Here is a 12,762-nt window from a genome sequence, read left to right on the forward strand (position 1 = left end):
ACAAAGTTCAAAACCATGGTACAATATGCGTTAGATGAGTATGTGCCAAGCAAGATCGTAAGAGATGGGAAAGAGCCACCGTGGTACAACAACCGAGTTAGAAAACTGCTGCGGAAGCAAAGGGAACTTCACAGCAAACATAAACATAGCCAAAGCCTTGCACACAAACAAAAATTACTTGAAGCGAAATGCAGTGTGAGGAGGGCTATGCGAGAGGCTTTCTATGAATTCGAAAGTAAAGTTCTATGTACTGACTTGGCAGAAAATCCTAAGAAATTTTCGTCTTATGTCAAAGCGGTAGGTGGATCAAAACAAAATGTACAGACACTCTGTGACCAAAATGGTACTGAAACAGAGGATGACAGACTAAAGGCCGAATTACTAAATGTGTTCTTCCAAAGCTGTTTCACAGAGGAAGACTGCACTGTGCTTCCTTCTCTAGATTGTCGCACAGTTGACAAAATGGTAGATATCGAAGTAGACGACAGAGGGATAGAGAAACAATTAAAATCGCTCAAAAGAGGAAAGGCCGCTGGTCCTGATGGAATACCAGTTCGATTTTACACAGAGTACGCGAAGGAACTTGCCCCCCTTCTTGCAGCGGTGTACCGTAGGTCTCTAGAAGAGCGAAGCGTTCCAAAGGATTGGAAAAGGGCACAGGTCATCCCCGTTTTCAAGAAGGGACGTCGAACAGACGTGCAGAACTATAGACCTATATCTCTAACGTCGATCAGTTGTAGAATTTTGGAAGATGTATTATGTTCGAATATAATGTCTTTTCTGGAGACTAGAAATCTACTCTGTAGAAAGCAGCATGGCTTTCGAAAAAGACGGTCGTGTGAAACCCAGCTCGCGCTATTCGTCCACGAGACTCAGAGGGCCTTAGACACGGGTTCACAGGTAGATGCCGTGTTTCTTGACTACCGCAAGGCGTTTGACACAGTTCCCCACAGTCGTTTAATGAACAAAGTAAGAGCATACGGACTATCAGATCAATTGTGTGATTGGATTGAGGAGTTCCTAGATAACAGAACGCAGAATGTCATTCTCAATGGAGAGAAGTCTTCCGAAGTAAGAGTGATTTCAGGTGTGCCGCAGGGGAGTGTCATAGGACCGTTGCTATTCACAATATACATAAATGACCTGGTGGATGACATCGGAAGTTCACTGAGGCTTTTTGCAGATGATGCTGTGGTGTATCGAGAGGTTGCAACAATTGAAAATTGTACTGAAATGCAGGAGGATCTGCAGCGAATTGACGCATGGTGCAACGGAATGGCAATTGAATCTCAATGTAGACAAGAGTAATGTGATGCGAATACAAAGAAAGATAGGTCCCTTATCATTTAGCTACAAAATAGCAGGTCAGCAACTGGAAGAAATAATTCCATAAATTATCTGGGAGTAATCATTAAGAGTGATTTAAAATGGAATGATCATATAAAGTTGATCGTCGGTAAAGCAGATGCCAGACTGAGATTCATTGGAAGAATCCTAAGGAAATGCAATCCGACAACAAAGGAAGTAGGTTACAGTACGCTTGTTCGCCCAATGCTTGAATACTGCTCAGCAGTGTGGGATCCAGGTAGGGTTCATAGAAGAGATAGAGAAAATCCAACGGAGAGCAGCGCGATTCGTTACAGGATCATTTAGTAATTGCGAAAGCGTTAAGGAGATGATAGATAAACTCCAGTGGAAGACTCTGCAGGAGAGACGCTCAGTAGCTCGGTACGAGCTTTTGTTAAGGATTCGAGAACATACCTTCACCGAAGAGTCAAGCAGTATATTGCTTCCTCCTACGTATATCTCGCGAAGAGACCATGAGGATAAAATCAGAGAGATTAGAGCCCACAAGGAAGCATACCGACATTCCTTCTTTCCACGTACAATACGAGACTGAAATAGAAGGGAGAACCCATAGAGGTACTCAAGGTACCCTCCGCCACACACCGTCAGGTGGCTTGCGGAGTATGGATGTAGATGTAGATGTAGAAATTGCATCGGGATTGAATACAACAGGCACCATGCGGAAATTTCTGCATGGGAGTAATGTCCCAAACTGTCTACGCTTTGATAGATTCCTTGGAGACCAGTAGTAGTTTCCGAAGCACATCTGGAGGCTTCATGTAACCTATGGACGTTCAGAGTGTTAATGAAACACAGAAATTGCATCGGGATTGATTACAACAGGCACCATAAGGACTTCTCCACATGGGAGTAATATCTCAAACTGTCTACGCTTTGATCGATTCCTGGGAGAAAAGTAGTAGTTTCCAGAGCACATCTGGAAGCTTCCTGTATTCTGTGGACGTTCTGAGTGTTTATGAAACACAGAAATTGCATCGGGATTGAATACAACAGCACCATGCGGACTTTTCTCCATGGGAGTAATATCTCTAACTGTCTACGCTTTGATCGTCCCTCGGAGACCAGTAGTAGTTTCCGAAGCACGTCTGAAGGCTTCCTGTAATCTGTGGACGTTCGGAGTGTTGATGAAACACAGAAATTGCATCGGGATTGAATACAACAGGCACCATGCGGACTTTTCTCCATGGGAGTACGGTCTCAAACTGTCTACGCTTTGATCGATACCTGGGAGACCAGAAGTAGTTTCCGAAACACATCTGGAGTCTTCCTGTAATCTGTGGGCATTAAGAGAGCTGATGAAACACAGAAATTACATCGGGATTGAATGCAACAGGCACCATGCGGACTCTTCTCTATAGGAGTAATGTCTCAAACTGTCTATGCTTTGATCGAATCCTGGGAGACCAGTAGTAGTTGCCACAGCACATCTAGAGGCATTCTGTAATCTCTGGACGTTCAGAATGTTGATCAAACACAGAAATTGCATCGGGATTGAATACAACAGGCACCAAGCTGACATCTCTATAAGGGAGTAATTTCTCAAACTGTCTATGCTTTGATCGAATCCTGGGAGACCAGTAGTAGTTTCCGAAGCACATCTGGAGGCTTCATGTAATCTGCGGACGTTCCTAGTGTTGATGAAACACAAAAATTGCATCGGGATAGAATATAATAGGCACCATGCGGACTTTTACCCATGGGAGTAATGTCTCTAACTGTCTACGCTTTGATTGTTCCCTTGGAGAAAAGTAGTAGTTTCCGAAGCACATCTGGAGGCATCCTGTAATCTGTCGACGTTCAGAGCGTTGATGATACACAAAAATTGCATCGGGATTGAATATCATAGGCACCATGCAGAATTTTCTCCATGGGAGTTATTTCTCAAACTGTCTACACATTGATCGATTCCTGGGAGACCAGTAGCAGTTTCCGATGCACATCTGGAGGCTATCTGTAATCTGTGGACGTTCAGAGTGTTGATGAAACACAGATATTTCTTTGGGATTGAATGCAACAGGCACCATGAAGACTTTTCTCCATGGGAGTAATGTCTCAAACTGCTACGCTTCGATCGATACCTGAGAGACCAGAAGTAGTTTCCGAAGCACATATGGAGTCTTCCTGTAATCTGTGGACGTTCAGAGTGTTGATGAAACACAGAAATTACATCTTGATTGAATACAACAGGCACTCTTCTCTATAGGAGTAATGTCTCAAACTGTCTATGATTTGATCGAATCCTGGGAGACCAGTAGGAGTTTCAGAAGCACATCTGGAGGCTTCACGTAATCTGCGGACGTTCCTAGTGTTGATGAAACACAGAAATTGCATCGGGATTGAATACACAAGGCATCATGCGGACTATTCTCCATGGGAGTAATGTCTAAAACTGTCTACGTTTTGATTGTTTCTTGGGAGACCAGTATTAGTTTCCGAAGCACATCTGGAGGCATCCTGTAATCTGTCGACGTTCAGAGCGTTGATGAAACACAAGAATTGCACCGGGATTCAATATAATAGGCACCATGCGGACTTTTCTTCATGGGAGTAATATCTCAAACTGACTACGCTTTAATTTTTTCCCTGGGAGACCAGTAGTAGTTTCCGAAGCACATCTGGAGGCTTCGTGTAATCCATGGACGTTCAGAGTGTTAATGAAACACAGAAATTGGATAGGGATTGAATACAACAGGCACCATGCCGACTTCTCTACATTGAAATAATGTCTCAAACTGTCTACGCTTTGATTGTGCTCTGGGAGACCGCTAGTAGTTTCCGAAGAACATCTGGGGGCATTCTGTTTTCTATGGACATTAAGTGTGTTGATGAAACACAGAAATTGCATCCGGATTGAATACGGACTTTTCTCAATGGGAGTTATGTCTCAAACATTCTACACTTTGGTCGATTCCTGGGAGGCCATTAGTAGGTTCCGAAGCACAATTGGAGGCATTCTGTAATCTGTGGACATTCAGAGTGTTGATGAAACACAGAAATTGCGTCGGCATTGATTACAACAGGCACCATGCAGACTTTTCTCCATGAGAGTAATGTCTCAAACTGTCTACGCTTTGATCATTCCCTGGGAGACCAGCAGTGGAATCCGAAGCACATGTAGAGGCTTCCTGTAATCTGTGGCGTTCAGAGTGTAATTGAAACACTGAAATTGCATCGGGATTTAATAGAACAGGCACCATGAAAACGTTTGTCATAGAGAATAATATCTCAAACTCTCTACGCTTTGATCGATTCCTGGGAGACCAGTAGTAGTTTCCACAGCACATCTGGAGGCATTCTGTAATCTGTGGACGTTCAGAGTGTTGATAAAACACAAAAATTGCATCGGGATAGTATACAACAGGCACCAAGCGGACATTTCTCCATGGGAGTAATGTCTCAATCTGTCTATGCTTTGATCGAATCCTGGGAGACCAGTAGTAGTTTCCGAAGCACATCTGGAGGATTCATAAAATCTGCGGACGTTCCGAGTGTAGATGAAACACAGAAATAGCATCGGGATTGAATACACAAGGCTCCATGTTGACTTTTCTTCATGGGAGTAATATCGCAAACTGTCTACGCTTTGATTGTGCCCTGGGAGACCAGTATTTGTTTCCGAAGCAGATCTGGAGGCATCCTGTAATCTGTCGACATTCAGAGCGTTGATGACCACAAAAATTGCATTGGGATTGAATATAGTAGGCAGCATGCGGACTTTTCTCCATGGGAGTAATGTCTCAAACTGACTACGCTTTAATTTTTTCCCTGGGAGACCAGTAGTAGTTTCCGAAGCACATCTGGAGGCTTCGTGTAATCCATGGACGTTCAGATTGTTAATGAAACACAGAAATTGGATAGGGATTGAATACAACAGGCACCATGCCGACTTCTCTACATGGAAGTAATGTCTCAAACTGTCTACGCTTTGATTGTTCCCTGGGAGACCAGTAGTAGTTTCCGAAGCACATCTGGAGGCATCCTGTAATCTGTCGACGTTCAGAGCGTTGATGAAACACAAAAATTGCATCGGGATGGAATATAATTGGCACAATGCGGAATTTTCTCCATAGGAGTTATTTCTCAAACTCTCTACGCATTGATTGATTCCTGGGAGACCAGTAGTACTTTCCGTAGCACATCTGGATTCTTCATGTAATCTGTGGACGTTCTGAGTGTTGATGAAACACAGAAATTTAATCGGGATTGAATACAACAGACAACAAGAAGACTTTCGTCATAGGGAGTAATGTCTCAAACTCCCTACCCTTTAATCGATTCCTGTGAGACCAGTAGTAGTTTCCGATGCACATCTGGAGGCTTTCTGTAATCTGTGGACGTTCAGAGCGTTGATGAAACACAGATATCGCTTTAGGATTGAATGCAACAGGCACCATGAAGAATTTTCTCCATATGAGTAATGTCTCAAACTATCTACGCTTTGATTGTTCAATGGGAGACCAGTAGTAGTTTACGAAGCACATCTGAGGGCATCCTGTAATCAGTCGACGTTCAGAGCGTTGATGAAACACAAAAATTGCATCGGGATTGAATATACGAGGGTCGGTCAAAAAGTAATGACTCCCATTTTTTTTTTGTACTTAAAAAATTAAGTTAAGTGAAAAATTTGAATTTGGCGCCATTCCTCAAACCTTCTTCTGCAATCCACTGCAGTAGTAACTTTCTGTGTCAACAGGTGGCAGCACAGCAGAAGTTTGTAAGATGGCCGACATCGATGTTCGTTTGAGACAGCGTTGTGTGATTGAATTCTTGAATGCAGAAGGTGAAACGCCCATACGCATTCATGAAAGACTGAAGAAGGTGTATGGTGTTGTGACAGTGGATGTCAGCACTGTTAGACGATGGGTTCGTCGTTGTAAGGAAGCTGAACGGCAAACACCGTTGACCGACGAAAAGCGGAGCGGCAGGCCGGTGAGTGCAGTGACTCCACACAACATTCAGCACGTTGATGACATCATTCGTGGTGACCGTCGGGTGACTGCAGATGAAGTGTGTCGCATTATTTCTCTTAGTAAAGGCAGTGTGATCACGATTATTAAACAATTGGGGTACTCAAAAGTTTGTGCACGGTGGGTTCCAAGAATGTTAACCGATCAGAATAAAGAGGCAAGGAAAACAATAGCCTCCCAACACTTGCAGCGCTTCCGTTTGGAGGGAGATGAGTTTCTGAAAAAAATTGTGACCGGGGACGAAACATGGGTGCATTTTTTTGAACCCGAATCAGAGGCAGTCAATGGAGTGGCGTCACACAAGCTCGCCGAGGAAGAAAAAATTCAAAACTGTGCGATCGGCAGGGAAAGTTATGGCAACAGTTTTCTGGGATACAGAGGGTGTGATTCTGGTTGATTTTTTGGAGCAGGGATGCACAATAAATTCTGTTCAATACGTCACAACCCTCAAAAAACTTAAAGCACGTCTTCAGCGAGTTCGCCCAATAAAATCAATGGCAGATGTTCTTCTTTTGCATGAAAATGCAAGACCACACACCAGTCGTCACACCTCGGACAAGATTGTCAAAATTGGATTGGAAGTTTTGCCTCATCCCCCATACAGCCCTGACCTGGCACCATCAGACTTCCATCTGTTCGGGCCACTAAAAGAAGCTCATCGTGGGATTCATTTTGAAGATGAGGAGGCCGTCAAAACATCCGTGCGTCAATGGCTTAGGAAGCAGAGCTGTGACTTGTACCGTGCTGGGATACATGTCCTTGTTCAAAGATGGACCAAAACTGTAGAGATGGGCGGAGATTACATTGAAAAATGAAAAAATGATCCTCAATGTTGTGGTTTTCAACCTATGTAATTGCATTTAAATTTCCTGACAATTAAACGTAGAAAAAAAAATAGGAGGCATTACTTTTTGACTGACCCTCGTAACAGGCACCATGCGGACTTTTCTCCATGGGAGAAATGGCTTAAACTGACTGCACTTTGATATTTAGCTGGGAGACCAGTAGTAGTTTCCGAAGCACATCTGGAGGCATCATGTAATCAGTCGACGTTCAGAGCGTTGATGAAACACAAAAATTGCATCGGTATTGAATAAAACAGGCACCATTCGGAATTTTCTCCACGGGAGTAATGTCTACGCATTGGTCGAGTCCAGGGAGACTACTAGTAGTTTCCGAAGCACATCTGGAGGCTTCATGTAATCTATGGACGTCCAGAGTGTTAATGAAACACAGAAATTGCATCGGGAATGAATACAACAGGCACCCTGCTAACTTCTCTACATGGGAGTAATGTCTCAAACTGTCTATGCTTTGGTCGATTCCTGGGAGACCAGTAGTAGTTTCTGCAGCACATCTGGAAGCTTCCTGTAATCTGTGGACGTTCTGAGTGTTGATGAAACACAGAAATTGCATCGGGTTTGAGTACAACAGGCACCATGCAGACTTTTCTCCATGGGAGGAATGTCTCTAACTGTCTACGCTTTGATCGACCCTGGGAGACCAGTAGTAGTTTCCGAAGCACATCTGAAGGCTTCCTGTAATCTGTGGACGTTCAGAGTGTTGATGAAACACAGATATTGCATCCGGATTGAATACAACAGGCACCATGCGGACTTTTCTCCATGGGAGTAATGTCTCTAACTGTCTACGCTTTGATCGTCCCTGGGAGACCAGTAGTAGTTTCCGAAGCAGATCGGAAGGCTTCCTGTAATCTGTGGACGTTCAGAGTGTTGATCAAACACAGAAATTGCATCGGGATTGAATACAACAGTCACCATGCGGACTTTTCTCCATCGGCGTAATGTCTCAAACTGTCTACTTTTTGATCGATACCTGGAAGACCAGAAGTAGTTTCCGAAGCGCATCTGGAGTCTTCCTGTAATCGGTGGACGTTCAGAGTGTTGATGAAACACAGAAATTACATCGGGATTGAATACAACATGCACCATCGGACTCTTCTCTATGGGAGTAATGTCTCAAACTGTCTATGATTTGATCGAATCCTTGGAGACCAGTAGTAGTTTCCGAAGCACATCTGGGGGTTTCATGTAATCTGTGGACGTTCCGAGTGTTGATGAAACACAGAAATTGCGTTGGGATTGAATACACATGTCACCATGCGGACTTTTCTCCATGGGTGTAATGTCTCTAACTGTCTACGCTTTGATCGTATCAAGGAGACCAGTAGTAGTTTCCGAAGCACATCTGAAGGCTTCCTGTAATCTGTCGACGTTCAGAGTGTTGATGAAACACAGAAATTGCTTCGGGATTGAATACAACAGGAACCATGCCGACTTTTCTCCATGGGAGTAATGTCTCAAACTCTCTACGCTTTGATCGTATGTGGGAGAACAGTAGTAGTTTCCGAAGCACATCTGTAGGCTTCCTGTAATCTGTGGACGTTCAGAGTGTTGATGAAACACAGAAATTGCATCGGGATTGAATACAACTGGTACCATGCGGACTTTTCTCCATGGGAGTAATGTCTCTAAGTGTCTACGCTTTGATCGTCCCTGGGAGAGCAGTAGTAGTTTCCGATGCAGATCTGAAGGCTTCCTGTAATCTGTGGACGTTCAGAGTGTTGATCAAACACAGAAATTGCATCGGGATTGAATACACCTGGCACCATGCGGACTTTTCTCCATGGGAGTAATGTCTCAAACTGTCTACTTTTTGATCGATACCTGGGAGACCAGAAGTAGTTTCCAAAGCAAATCTGGAGACTTCCTGTAATCTGTGGACGTTCTGAGTAATGATGAAACACAGAAATTACATCGGGATTGAATACAACAGGCACCATGCGGACTCTTCTCTATGGGAGTAATGTCTCAAACTGTCTATGCTTTGATCTAATCACGATAGACGAGTAGTAGTTTCCGAAGCACATCTGGAGGCTTCATGTAATCTGTGGACGTTCCGAGTGTTGATGAAACACAGAAATTGCATCGGGATTGATTAAAACAGGCACCATGCGGACTTTTCTCCTTGGGACTAATGTCTCTAACTGTCTTTGATTTGATTGCTCTCTGGGAGACCACTAGTAGTTTTCGAAGCGCATCTGGAGTCTTCCTGTAATCTGTGGACGATCAGTGTGTTGATGAAACACAGAAATTGCATCGGGATTGAATACAACAGCCACCATGCGGACTTTTCTCAATGGGTGTCATGTCGCTAACATTCTACACTTTGGTCGATTCCTGGGAGACCATTAGTAGGTTCCGAAGCACATCTGGAGGCATTTTGTAATCTGTGGACATTCAGAGTGTTCATGAAACACAGAAATTGAATCGGCATTGATTACAATAGGCACCATGCGGACATTTCTCCATGGGAGTAACGTCTCTAACTGTCTACGCTTTGATCGTTCCCTGGGAGACCAGTAGTAGTTTCTGAAGTACATCTGGAGGTATCATGTAATCTGTCGACGTTCAGAGTGTTGATGAAACACAAAAATAGCATCGGGATTGAATACACAAGGCTCCATGTTGACTTTTCTTCATGGGAGTAATATCTCAAACTGTATACGCTTTGATTGTTCCCTGGGAGACCAGTATTTGTTTCCGAAGCAGATCTGGAGGCATCCTGTAATCTGTCGACATTCAGAGCGTTGATGACCACAAAAATTGCATTGGGATTGAATATAGTAGGCAGCATGCGGACTTTTCTCCATGGGAGTAATGTCTCAAACTGACTACGCTTTAATTTTTTCCCTGGGAGACCAGTAGTAGTTTCCGAAGCACAGTTGGAGGCATCCTGTAATCTGTCGACGTTCAGAGCGTTGATGAAACACAAAAATTGCATCGGGATGGAATATAATTGGCACAATGCGGAATTTTCTCCATAGGAGTTATTTCTCAAACTCTCTACGCATTGATTGATTCCTGGGAGACCAGTAGTACTTTCCGTAGCACATCTGGATTCTTCATGTAATCTGTGGACGTATTGTGTGTTGATGAAACACAGAAATTTAATCGGGATTGAATACAACAGACAACAAGAAGACTTTCGTCGTAGGGAGTAATGTCTCAAACTCCCTACCCTTTAATCGATTCCTGTGAGACCAGTAGTAGTTTTCGATGCACATCTGGAGGCTTTCTGTAATCTGTGGACGTTCAGAGCGTTGATGAAACACAGATATCGCTTTAGGATTGAATGCAACAGGCACCATGAAGAATTTTCTCCATATGAGTAATGTCTCAAACTATCTACGCTTTGATTGTTGAATGGGAGACCAGTAGTAGTTTACGAAGCACATCTGAGGGCATCCTGTAATCAGTCGACGTTCAGAGCGTTGATGAAACACAAAAATTGCATCGGGATTGAATATAACAGGCACCATGCGGACTTTTCTAAATGGGAGAAATGGCTTAAACTGACTGCACTTTGATATTTAGCTGGGAGACCAGTAGTAGTTTCCGAAGCACATCTGGAGGCATCATGTAATCAGTCGACGTTCAGAGCGTTGATGAAACACAAAAATTGCATCGGTATTGAATAAAACAGGCACCATTCGGAATTTTCTCCACGGGAGTGATGTCTACGCATTGGTCGAGTCCAGGGGGACTACTAGTAGTTTCCGAAGCACATCTGGAGGCTTCATGTAATCTATGGACGTCTAGAGTGTTAATGAAACACAGAAATTGCATCGGGAATGAATACAACAGGCACCCTGCTAACTTCTCTACATGGGAGTAATGTCTCAAACTGTCTACGCTTTGGTCGATTCCTGGGAGACCAGTAGTAGTTTCTGCAGCACATCTGGAAGCTTCCTGTAATCTGTGGACGTTCTGAGTGTTGATGAAACACAGAAATTGCATCGGGTTTGAAAACAACAGGCACCATGCGGACTTTTCTCCATGGGAGTAATGTCTCTAACTGTCTTTGATTTGATTGCTCTCTGGGAGACCACTAGTAGTTTTCGAAGCGCATCTGGAGTCTTCCTGTAATCTGTGGACGATCAGTGTGTTGATGAAACACAGAAATTGCATCGGGATTGAATACAACAGCCACCATGCGGACTTTTCTCAATGGGAGTCATGTCGCAAACATTCTACACTTTGGTCGATTCCTGGGAGACCATTAGTATGTTCCGAAGCACATCTGGAGGCATTTTGTAATCTGTGGACATTCAGAGTGTTCATGAAACACAGAACTTGAATCGGCATTGATTACAATAGGCACCATGCGGACTTTTCTCCATGGGAGCAATGTCTCAAACTGTCTGGGAGACCAGTAGTTGTTTCTGAAGTACATCTGGAGGTATCATGTAATCTGTCGACGTTCAGAGTGTTGATGAAACACAAAAATTTCATCGGGATTGAATAAAACAGGCACCAGTCGGAATTTTCTCCATGGGAGTAATGTCTCAAACTGTCTACGCATCGGTCGATTCCTGGGAGACCAGTAGTAGTTTCCGAAGCACATATGGAGGCTTCATGTAATCTATGACGTCCAGAGTGTGCATGAAACACAGAAATTGCATCGGGAATGAATACAACAGGCACCATGCTTACTTCTCTACATGGGAGTAATGTCTCTAACTGTCTACGCTTTGATCGTCCCTGGGAGATCAGTAGTAGTTTTCGAAGAACATCTGGAGGCTTCCTGTAATCTGTTTACGTTCAGAGTGTAAATGAAACACAGAAATTGCATCAGGATAGAATACAACAGGAACCATGCTGAAATTTCTGCATGTGAGTAATGTCCCAATCTGTCTACGCTTTGATAGATTCCTGGGAGACCAGTAGTAGTTTTCGAACCACATCTGGAGGCTTCATGAAATATATGGACGTTCAGAGTGTTAATGAAACACAGAAATTGCATCTGGATTGAATGCAACAGTCACCATGCGGACTTTTGTCAATGGGAGTAATGTCTCAAACTGTCTACGCTTTGATTGTTCTCTGGGAGACCACTAGTAGTTTCCGAAGCACATCTGGAGTCTTCCTCTAATCTGTGGACGTTCAGTGTGTTGATGAAACACAGAAATTGCATCGGGATTGAATACAACAGCCACCATGCGGACTTTTCTCAACGGGAGTCGTGTCTCAAACATTCTACACTTTGGTCGATTCCTGGGAGACCATTAGTAGGTTCCGAAGCACATCTGGAGGCATTCTGTAATCTGTGGACATTCAGAGTGTTGATGAAACACAGAAATTGCATCGGCATTGATTACAACAGGCACCATGCGGACTTTTCTCCATGGGAGTAATGTCTCAAACTGTCTACGCTTTGATCGTTCCTTGGGAGACCAGTACTAGTTTCCGAAGCACATCTGGAGGCATCATGTAATCTATCGACATTCAGAGTGTTGATGAAACACAAAAATCTCATCGGGATTGAATAAAACAGGCACCATTCCGAATTTTCTCCATGAGAGTAATATCTCAAACTCTCTACGCAATGGTCGATTCCTGGGAGA

The sequence above is a fragment of the Schistocerca gregaria genome, unplaced genomic scaffold (genome assembly GCF_023897955.1).
Source record: "Schistocerca gregaria isolate iqSchGreg1 unplaced genomic scaffold, iqSchGreg1.2 ptg000178l, whole genome shotgun sequence".
In the NCBI taxonomy this organism is placed as follows: domain Eukaryota; kingdom Metazoa; phylum Arthropoda; class Insecta; order Orthoptera; family Acrididae; genus Schistocerca; species Schistocerca gregaria.